The sequence below is a fragment of the Rhipicephalus microplus genome, chromosome X (genome assembly GCF_043290135.1).
Source record: "Rhipicephalus microplus isolate Deutch F79 chromosome X, USDA_Rmic, whole genome shotgun sequence".
In the NCBI taxonomy this organism is placed as follows: Eukaryota; Metazoa; Arthropoda; class Arachnida; order Ixodida; family Ixodidae; genus Rhipicephalus; species Rhipicephalus microplus.
In genome coordinates this window covers 223,306,652-223,317,045 of record NC_134710.1, presented here as the reverse complement: position 1 = coordinate 223,317,045, position 10,394 = coordinate 223,306,652, and the positions used below count along the sequence as shown (strand labels likewise).

At 44.7% G+C, this 10,394-nt stretch overlaps 1 long non-coding RNA gene across 1 annotated transcript; it reads right to left on the bottom strand.

Annotated features, from left to right (window-relative positions):
- Positions 1-6,150: 6,150 nt before the first annotated feature.
- Positions 6,151-7,635, bottom strand: LOC119185052 (uncharacterized). The gene is made up of 2 exons (XR_005111478.2): positions 7,089-7,635; positions 6,151-6,366 (listed from the first exon to the last, which is right to left on the bottom strand). It is a non-coding gene; the product is annotated as an uncharacterized LOC119185052 (long non-coding RNA).
- Positions 7,636-10,394: the final 2,759 nt, after the last annotated feature.

Genomic DNA, 10,394 nt, shown 5'->3' with positions numbered 1-10,394 from the left:
AATTCTAGAGAGCGGCGAAAGGCAAGGAACTTCGTACGAAAGTAATGACGTGTTTGCATCACTCACCGTATAGCATTAGCTTGAATTGCTAGACCTCGATGACTCTCGGCTCCACACACGTATACACAACGATAAGCCCACGCGACACGTTAACCTCGATCCAGCCATATGCCATGTTTATTACAAATAAAAAAAAAGGAGTTTGCGAATACACTTGACGACAACTTATCTTGACATTGGAGCGAAGGAGGCGGGGCTTCCGCGCATTCGTGTTGCTCCGCGAGTAGTACGGCACCTTGCGACTGATTGTGGTTTTACTCGGTCGTATCGTTAAAACGTTTAGAAAGTTAGACACACGCAAATATCAACGGAAGAAACGTCACATGTCATTTTTTTTGTTCACAGCACATTTTAGTGTGATAGTACGGGTATATTTTTCTTGGAGGACTAAACAACGCGTTCTCGACCGCGTATACTGATCAGCTACGTCATGGCGTCATTTTTATACTTTGGAAAACGGGTGTGTTAAAAAAGTCAGCAAAATGAAAAGAAAAGGAAGGTATTCTTTTGAAGCGGAGAAGAACTGCATTTTACCTACGAATTCTTGCAACTTAGTCTCATAATGAATAAATTTCAGCAAAGGCAATATAATTATCAGTAAACTTACGTACTAATATTGGTGACGTAGTGAGCGGGTGCTTCGGTTCGAGAACTTCGGCTGTGTTGCCAAGGGAAGTTGTCGCCAGTCATAGAGGATTAAAACAAAAAAAAACAAAGTAGATGAGCGTCGTATGCGCGCGGCGTCAACGCGTGCGTACATAGTGTTCCAAAACGCACGAACACAAACTACCATGCACAACACAGGCTTAAGTCTAATAGGGCCTCATTCGTTGGCGGGCGTATGATCTCTGCTAATTCACCTTCCATTGATTGATATGTGGGGTTTAACGTCCCAAAGCCACCATTTGATTATGAGAGACGCCGTAGTGGAGGGCTCCGGAAAGTTCGACCACCTGGGGTTTTTTAACGTGCACCCAAATCTGAGCACATGGGCCTACAACATTTCCGCCTCCATCGGAAATGCAGCCGCCGCAGCCGGGATTCAAACCCGCGACCTCCGGGTCAGCAGCAGAATACCTTAGCCACCAGACCACCGCGGCGCGGCCTAATTCACCTTCCAGACTACACAGAATGTCGTACAAGCAGCATGTGCTGCGTGTAAGACTTCGTCAGTGCTGTAGGGGGGAAGAATTATAATGAAAAATATTTCGGGTCACTTTACGCATCACCTTTCCACTACTAGACACCATGACCGACAAGCCTTCATATGCGCTAAACAGATGCCATGAAAATTGGTTGTTGTCCGTTTACTAACTTACATACCAGTTCTCTCTCTCTCTCTCTCTTTTAGCTTATACAGTTTTTTAAAAGTAAAAACAAAGCCATGAAAGTAAGCCATGGAGTTTACGTTCAACTCTATACGGCGAGACGAGAATACTCTGCCGCTGCTAAAGTTACCAAGAAAACACTAATTGAGAAATAGATGTAACGGTGCTCGACTGCTGAGGCGAAAGTGTTGTGCACGACCCCGGCCATGGCAATATGGCCGGGGCCGCGGTCGTCATTTCGCGTCCGTCGAAATGCGATATCGCATTTCGACGGACGCGAAATGTTCGAGGCCGGTGTACTGTGCAATCCCTCCACTGTATGCGGTTACCACTGCATATCACGCCTTTCGGGACGCAAAATACCGGGTATTGGTAAAACCAACCGCCCGCTCCTCCGCCAAAATGTTACGTGAAGGCACTCAGGGAAACAAGTCGCATTTACAGTGTACTAACATGTACACCGACGCGCACCCCACACACCACAATCACGTCGTCTTCTTTGGTGCCTATCTTGCTGCTTCAGCGTGAAATAGTCTTATAATAACGTTATTATTGAGATATGCATGATACCCGCCCCGGTGGTCCAGTGGATAAGGCACTCGGCTGCTGCTCGGCCATGGCGGCCGCATTATCGGTGGAGGCGAAAATGCTTGAGACCTGTGAGCTTGGAATTTAGGTGCACGTTAAAGAGGTGGTCAAAATTTCCGGACCGCTCCACTACGGTATCTCTCATAACAATATGGTGGTTTTTGGACGTTAAAACCCAAAACCCAACAGTTAATAATATTACTATTATATATACATAATCGAATTCCAAGGCCGTGATTCAGACAATATCGTAATCGAGATCGCCGAGCTCGCAGAAAGGGCGACCGCTCTGCTACGTCACAAGAAAACGCCCTATAACGAAAAAAAGTGACGAGATTTGAATGACAGCACGTCGCAACATAGCCAGCTGAATCAGCGTCACCTTACATTAAAGTGCGCCTCTTACAACGTGCGCAAATGAAGCTGGTCAAAATTTCTGCAAAAAAGAAAAAAGGTTCTGCAACTGCTGTCCTGTAGCTTTATGATGTAGTGACTGAAAAAGGCAAATGGTCGGTTTTTGTTTCGCACAGGTATGGCGCGAAAAAATGGCATAAGCACGAAAAATCACAGAAAAAATTAACCCATACCTTTACACATCTGATGACTTTTTAGGATTACCCGACACCCTCGCCACGAGCATTTATTTACATTTAACTATTTATCGTCAGTCTGACAAATCAAAGGGGTTGCCGTTTCTGCCATTAGGACACGCCATGCCTTCGAATTCAAGAAGGAATATCTCATATTACGAGAGAGTTTCTTATAGCACATGGCTGGCATAGCCGTCGGAAATTTCCGTCGTCATCGGACCAAAACATACGTGCCACGGAAACACCCTTTCTCACTACTGGTTCATTATGTGAAGAAAGTATAACACGTACGTGGGTGAATAAATGCCAACTTATGCACCACACAAATTGGGCAAACTCTACTACTCGTCAATGGTCTACAAGAGTGAAGAACAGAACACACGGTTGGCAGGTACGTACTTACAGTACTTACGGATTGAAACAGGACACTTGTAGCGCGTCGCCGCAGATGCATGTGCCGCCGCTCGTGGGTGCTCGTAGAACCAGGGTGTTACATTTTGATATAGAGTGAGGGCGAGAACAGCTACGGAGCTGGCTTGCTTTATCCGGTCGCTAAATAGTCAGCCAGTAGTTCACCATGTGCACACTGCCAGCATGGCGCTGCAAGGCTCGCGTGCTTTTGCATGCATGCATGCCGATTTAAATGGATGGTGCGAACTATTTATATTGTGGCGCAAGCGCCCGACGTTCTTAATCAGCGCCCTTCGACGAGGGAGCACGTGGGCTTCGCAAGTAAGAAATTGGATACCGCTAAGCTGTCGCGCCTGAAATGCGCTCGTAGAAATGACAAAAAGCTGCACAAAAGCAGATAAAGCTTGTAAAGCTTCTTGCCACGACACAAAAGAAAAGCAGCAGCCATGCGTCTGTTTCCGTGCAGCATCAAAACAATGACTTAGTATTTTGTTGTTTCACCCCGAGCAGCCAATATAGCGCGTCCGGCTATTCTGCGTGGCAAGCATTTGTAGAGCTGTCGGTCACGAAAGAACGAGCGAACGTCTGCTTTTTTTTATTCAACAATAGGCTACAGTTTGCACTAACAACACCAATACATGATATTATTCCCATGTTGCATGAAGGCAAGACTGGCACTCATTTTCTTTCTTGTCGTGGCAGAAACCAGAAGTAAACTTTTCACGATTTTGTTCACATGTTTATCATGTCTACGAACACACGCAAGGCGTAATCTCCTAACTGAATCCTGTGTCTTACTTGCACAGCATGAGTATACCACATCGCCTAAGCACGCAGAACGAGAGAGTCGTCTGCTAGGGAGGAAATAAATGGGATGCGCAGCTGCGAGTTAGTTCGGTCCACATGCGAATGTGCGTGAGGCTTCCAGTGCCACTCTGGTAGTGTACACATGGTGAACTATAAGCGGACAATTTGTTGACCAGAAGGAGTAATCCTGCTCCGTAGGTGTTCTCCCCCTCGCTCTATACCACAATGCAACATATTGGTTCCACACGCACCCACGAGCGGCGGCGCATGTACTGTATACCACACGCTCCGAGTGTCCTGTTTCAATTCGTGAGCACTGTACATATATTAGGCGAAACGCCAAGCACATGCGACAAGTCACAGATAACGTGCGTAACGGCAAAAAGAAGACAAACTGGACACAAAAAGAAGGGAAATATACGCTAAATTCAAGGGATATTTCCAGTGGAGACATTTCGTATCAAGTTTCAGTGTGTGTGTGATTGGCTGCTATATTCGAAATTCTGTGCAACTTCTGTGTCGTGGCTAAACAGTTTCACTGGTCATCCATTTTCACGTAGTGGAATGGCTCATCCGTTTTTTTAGGGGCGAAGCTCCTTAGGGCGTGGGCTGTGCGTCCCCTGTAGCCTGTATGTAGCCACCTCTAGTTTAGTTCTTGCAGTGTTCACTAGATGGCGGTACCGTCCCCTGTATGTAGCCACCTCTAGTTTAGTTCTTGCAGTGTTCACTAGATGGCGGTACCGTCTCCTGTATGTAGCCACCTCTCGTTTAGTTCTTGTAGTGTTTACTAGATGGTGGTACTTGTAGCTGATGATGAAAAGATGCAAGATGTTATAAACTAGAAAGCGGTACTTGTAGTTGATGAAAGACGCGAGATCTTATAAAATAGGAATGATGTCACATATGGCGCGTGTCATTAGTTGAAGGCAATCGTTCGATTTAGTGCGGCGACGTACGCTAGGGGGAGCGTTGTAATAAAATCCGTTCGCTGTTGGCGCGCGCTCGGAGTCGCCGGATGGATAAGGCTGCACAGCGGAGAGAGCGCAAAGCACAGACCATAAAGCCGTCATAATGAAGGGACATCGCAAGCCATCCATCGTCTAAGAGTAAATAAAAGTTGATTTGTGTATATACACACACAGCGTTTCTCACGTCTTTACATGATGATCGACTGGGCGAATTACACGGAAGATTCACAGTTTACCGATGAATCCCTCCGGAGCTTCGCCCATTCATCATCATTCACCCCGTGAATATGCCGTAATTTTTTTAATCTCTGACAGACATGGCTTTTCCAGATTGTAACGTCCTACCAATCAATACTGAGGAAAAAAAAAGCCGATTTTGAAGCCGTGTCAGCCTGTTCAATATAGGTTTTGCCGCGGCAAAATATGTTTACCCAAGGTAGAGTTCGTCTGCAAAGCTACGGCCGAGTTGCACTACCAAGCAAAAAGAAAAAAAAATTAAGCGGAGGAACTCGTACCACCAGAAGGTAGAGCTTGTTTAATGCCAATGAGAGAAATAAAAAAATAGAGGCAGAACACCCAAATCGATTTTTAGAAAAAGATGGCAAGCACCCAACCCTTCGCATTTGTATTTAATAATCATTGTTTGACAATTACCGTATTATATCAAATAATGTATACTGCCCCACCGGCGCCAGCACGTCGAGTGACAGCTGGAGCCCCGAAATCACGCAAGAGAACTATCGCGTTGCCGAAGAAACGGTGAAATGAGCGTAAACAACAATGAAATAAACCATCACCGTCCTCGCACTTGTGTTCGCTTTTTAGCGGGCCAGTAAATCGTCTTGTTGCGTATATCATTGCACACCAGTTCGAAACGGCGACGACCGGCAGCGTGCGTGCGATTACTTATTCCGAAGCCTGGCGGCCCTCGTCAATGACCTCTTTTTTTGAGCAGGGCGACAAGCTGCTGGTACATTTACAAAACTTGTTAACTGTCCCCCACTATTCGGACCGGCGGAGTAAACGCGATTTGCGCAAGCGTGCACCAAATTATATCGACATATATGGAAAGGATACGGAAGCTGTAGTCCTGAACGACCTATTTCACGACGAGATTTTCAGCCAATTAAGTAACTGTCGTCCCGACGCATAAAAAAAAAAACAAATCGACACTGAAAGTTGGGAAGGAGACAACGTCAAATGTAAATAGTTGCAGACCAGAATAAAGGGCGGACAACTTGACTGGCCAACCTTGAAAGCACAGAATTGCTGAACGCGCAAATTGATGGGGCGCGTATTTAAAATGACGTGTCTATTCTGCGCAATGCAAGAGCTCTGCGAAGCTAGGAAAGCCTTTCGCATGCTGCCAAGTGAAAATTGTCAAAAATGCAGAGACAGTGAAGGCTAAAATCAAAGCTTTATTCCATGAATAGGGGTAGCAGAAGCGTTCGAAAAACATGCGCACTCTACTTTGTGTATATATGTACATTGTTTTAAAGCCACACAGCAGGTCGCGCATTTAAAAGAAAAGCAGAGGTGCTGCGTAGCGAAGACAGAATATGCAGGAGATGAACATTTAGACCGAAGCGTTAGTCTTAATAGCAGGGCCAGAACCTGGAAATGAAAGAAAGGTGAAAATTAGGGACATGCGATTATCGTAGCAATTACAATATGTAATAATCAACCTGCAACGCAGGTAGAGGAACGTGTACTGACATAGGAAAGTACACAGGCCTCCAGAATTCTGCCTACATCGAAATGCCTGCACTGCGGCCATGATCGAAACCACCCGTTTCGAGTAAGCAGCCGAGCACTGTTCCGAGGCGTTGGGCACAGATTCGGTAAGACTGGACAAAACGAGGGGGGGGGGGGGGCAGAGGCGCTAAACTACTAAGCAACTGGTGCTATAATCATAACCGCTCATAGGAAGCTCATGATATCGAACAATTGACAAATCATTGGTACACTATTAAAACCACATAGAACACACGAAGCTCTTACATAATTGTCAGGGTTTTAAGCTCCAAAACCAGGACATGATTATGCGGGACACCGTAGTTGTGGGCTCTGGAAGTTTCGACCACCTGGAGTTCTTTAACATGCACCCAAATCGAAGTACACATGCCTCAAGCATTTTCGCCCTCACCAAAAATGTTGCCGACGGGGCCGGGATTCGATCCCGCGACGTTTGGATCAGCCGTCGAGCACCATAAGCAATATAGACAACTGCGGCGGGTTAATGAAGCTTTACTAAAGTACCTATTCTGCATCCCGCATCTAAAATAACATTTCTATTCAGTAATTGGAAGGACAAACAGCGGATTACTATTTCTTACCTCTTATAAAAGCCAGACGTGGCTGGGATGTCTTAGCAGCCACTGGGGCCTCCGAGCTGAGGGTTCGAAACTAACAAAGGCCCCTCTATCTTGTTAGGTTCGGCTTGAGACGAAGAGCGCTGCTGTACAAAGTCTCCAGAGCAGGATACCGGCACTTTCTCACTGAAAGTCATCAACCACGCCCTCGATGCTTCGGGTTGATGTCGTTGATCCAGGGCTGGGGGTGGTAACGCCTGCCCTTTTGGAACCAGTGGTGGTTGATTAAAGGCCGGTATGTTGGACGCGATGGGTCGGTACACTGGCTCAGCGGCTATTGCTTCTGAACGCGATTCAAGCACTGGCCGCTCGTCCACTTCCGACAACGAAGGCGTGCAGCAGGAACAGAGACCGCCCATTGTGCTTGTCACTTCCCCGTGCTTCTGTCGAATACTTCTCCTCAAAATGGGCAAATCGCTCGAGTCGCTTCGGCTGCTATCGCTCGCAGTTTGTAGAAGATTTGATGACAGGTCTTGACCTGCTTGAAAATAGGACTGCTCCCGCAAAGCGCACGTGCTAAAAAAACTGCGATGGCGTGTTATGTCGAGAGCATGGAATAGCAGCTCCTTTTTAAAAGCTACTGACGAATTCAGTGATTGCACAGTAAACACCACTGAAGTGCGGACTTGTTTTTCTGGCATGATTGCTCACGCACAGACGAACACATGGGTAACGATAATAGTCTCGTGAGTAACCAAGAAAGGGTTGTCGTAGATATGGATAAAACAGTTGATAAAAACATTGTCAAAAACCAGCTACGTGTCAGCGACGATGCGTGACATATCCTTTTTAGAGTTATGGCGCAGAAATGAAGTGCTAAAATTGGTGCTAGAGCTTGGGTGATTTGTGATACATCCGCAGCAATTACGTCTATGTAGATGCTATCAAAAAGGAACTTGCGAGTTTCGGTGCAGGAAAGGATAATAAAAACCAGAACAAGGCAATAACATAATAGTTCATGGTATATTCGAAGTGTATTTAAGTGCGTACATATCAAGCCGCGATGATAGAAACGCCAAACCAACATTCAGTACAGCTCTTCGGCTTTACTGCAACTAAAAAATAAAGTTTAACAGACAAAAGGTATACAGGGCGAATGGAATAGTGCAGATTACGTGGTGGAGATACACCCTACGTCGCCCCTTTCTTTCTTACCGCGAGAATGAACTACAAGCACGATGCATTACCACGACGGACATTCATTCCTCTCACAATTTACCGGGAAATTCCGCCCGCTGTTCTGTGAACCACTTCTCTAACCTTTGGAGCCATTGTTTATTAGAACGCAACCGCGACGTAGCTTCGTCTGCAGCCTTAAGGCAACGTGGGCATTCTACATCTTTCATTTTGACATTTTTTATTGCGCATTACGTTACAATTTTTTCAACTAACTGGTACATCTACTGACAAAACTGAAACAAACAAAAAAGCACGTGAATGCAAGTCGCATAAGTATAGCTAACCGTTACAATATCTTAACTACACAAGGTGTTTGAGGAATGTGTCCGAAAATCTTCAGAAGTAAGGTATAGGTAATACTTGCTTGCTGTCTTCATAACTACTTCTTCTATATGTTAGGATCACTAGAAACATTAAATGTGGCAGTAAATAAATAAAGTAAATGAACTTTTTATTTTTTAATTAGTGAATACAGGTGGTCTGGTCAGGTTGATGTTTAAGGAAGTTTGTCCAAAAACATCTCGGCTTGGTATTTTCGGACAGACTTCTTGAAACGTTCTCTATACGCAGCCACCGTTGATGCGAGGTTTCTACCCGTAGGCCTTCACAAACGCATTAAAAAACAGCCAACAACAAAAATCATCTATTCGCATGTGAAGCTCTTTAGTTTAGCTAGCAAGAACGGCTAATCATTATATTAAAACTTTGTCTGATTCAGCGAGAACTTAGATGGCTCTTTGTACCCGAGTGCTCTGTCGGCAGTGAGGGAAGCGAAGAAACATTACTAGAATCTTCAAGGAGCCACAACTGGACAGTTTGTAGCCATTGGGACCTCGTCATGAGCACAACTTCAGCTTGTCTATACAGTCATGCTGACAATCGCTTTGACAAGTTCAGTATACTATGTAACTCCTCTCGTTAGGGATTAACTTTTTGCCCCTACTTGGTAGCTCAATGATTAAGTTATCCTGCCACTCAGACTTTCGATTTCCGGCTGTTTCGGCTATATGTTAATGGAGGCGGAATGCAGAAACACACGTGTCGTTAGTAGTTAAACGTAACTTAAAAATGGGATCCCCGATAGTAAAAATTAATTCGGGACCAAGTTGCACAACAGTGTGAATTTGATGCATAAGCTTTGTGTGTGCTTGTGCGTGCGTGCGTGTGTGTGTTTATGTGCGTGTGTTAACACTGAGTGTCGACGCTTCTGTTGAATAATATTCAACTCTAGCAAGCCATGATGAAATTGATTTCGATGGTGCATTTGTTATTGGTAAAAATATACTATGTTGTGTTAAAAGGTAGTTAAAGGTTGAGCCTACACCTAGCTTCGGCAACTTCTGCGCAAGAACGGTGCAAATAGCAGAAGATATTTATTTGAAGATCCATGACGTGTGCTCTGCTTTGTCGCAGTGATGAAGCAGAGCTGGTGTTTATCGTCATGAAGTTGTTAGAGGGGAGGTTGATCGTATAGCAGTCATGCCCGTGAAGACCAAACTGTTTATTAGAATGAATCATGCCCAGCAAAACGAAACACAATAACATCATCGATTATAACGGTGGTGGAGTATCTGTTCTCAGCGTGATAAGCTTCGAAAATTTTACACGTGTCATTGTAATACATTCTGTATTACTATCTATGTAGCGTGTGGGTAACAGAATTTACTGAACCATTCTCGTTATGCGCGCTATTCGATTACAACATGTCAAAGCTTTCCAAAAGGTTCCTACACAATCAAGCATGTTCTGTGCCGAGTGATATTACAATGTGAAAGTTTGAAATGGTGAAATCTGGTCGTAACAAAAAATTAACAAGTATGTAGTTGAGTATTATTATTACTTTCTAGTGTGAGATTAGAAAAATAACAAAATGTTTACTTATAATTGTAATTTACCTATAAAATTGATTCTACTTTGCTTAAGGGATGAAATATTTGGCTGTTTGCATTCTGTCTCCCGTGTTACGAAATACCAATCACTTGACTTCGCAGTTCACGGAACCTGAAAGTTGTACGTACTTGAAAATCAGGAAATGCCTCCCATCTGAAATTATAGCCTGTTCCAGGCTGCAGAGCAACCGTGCGAGTTTAT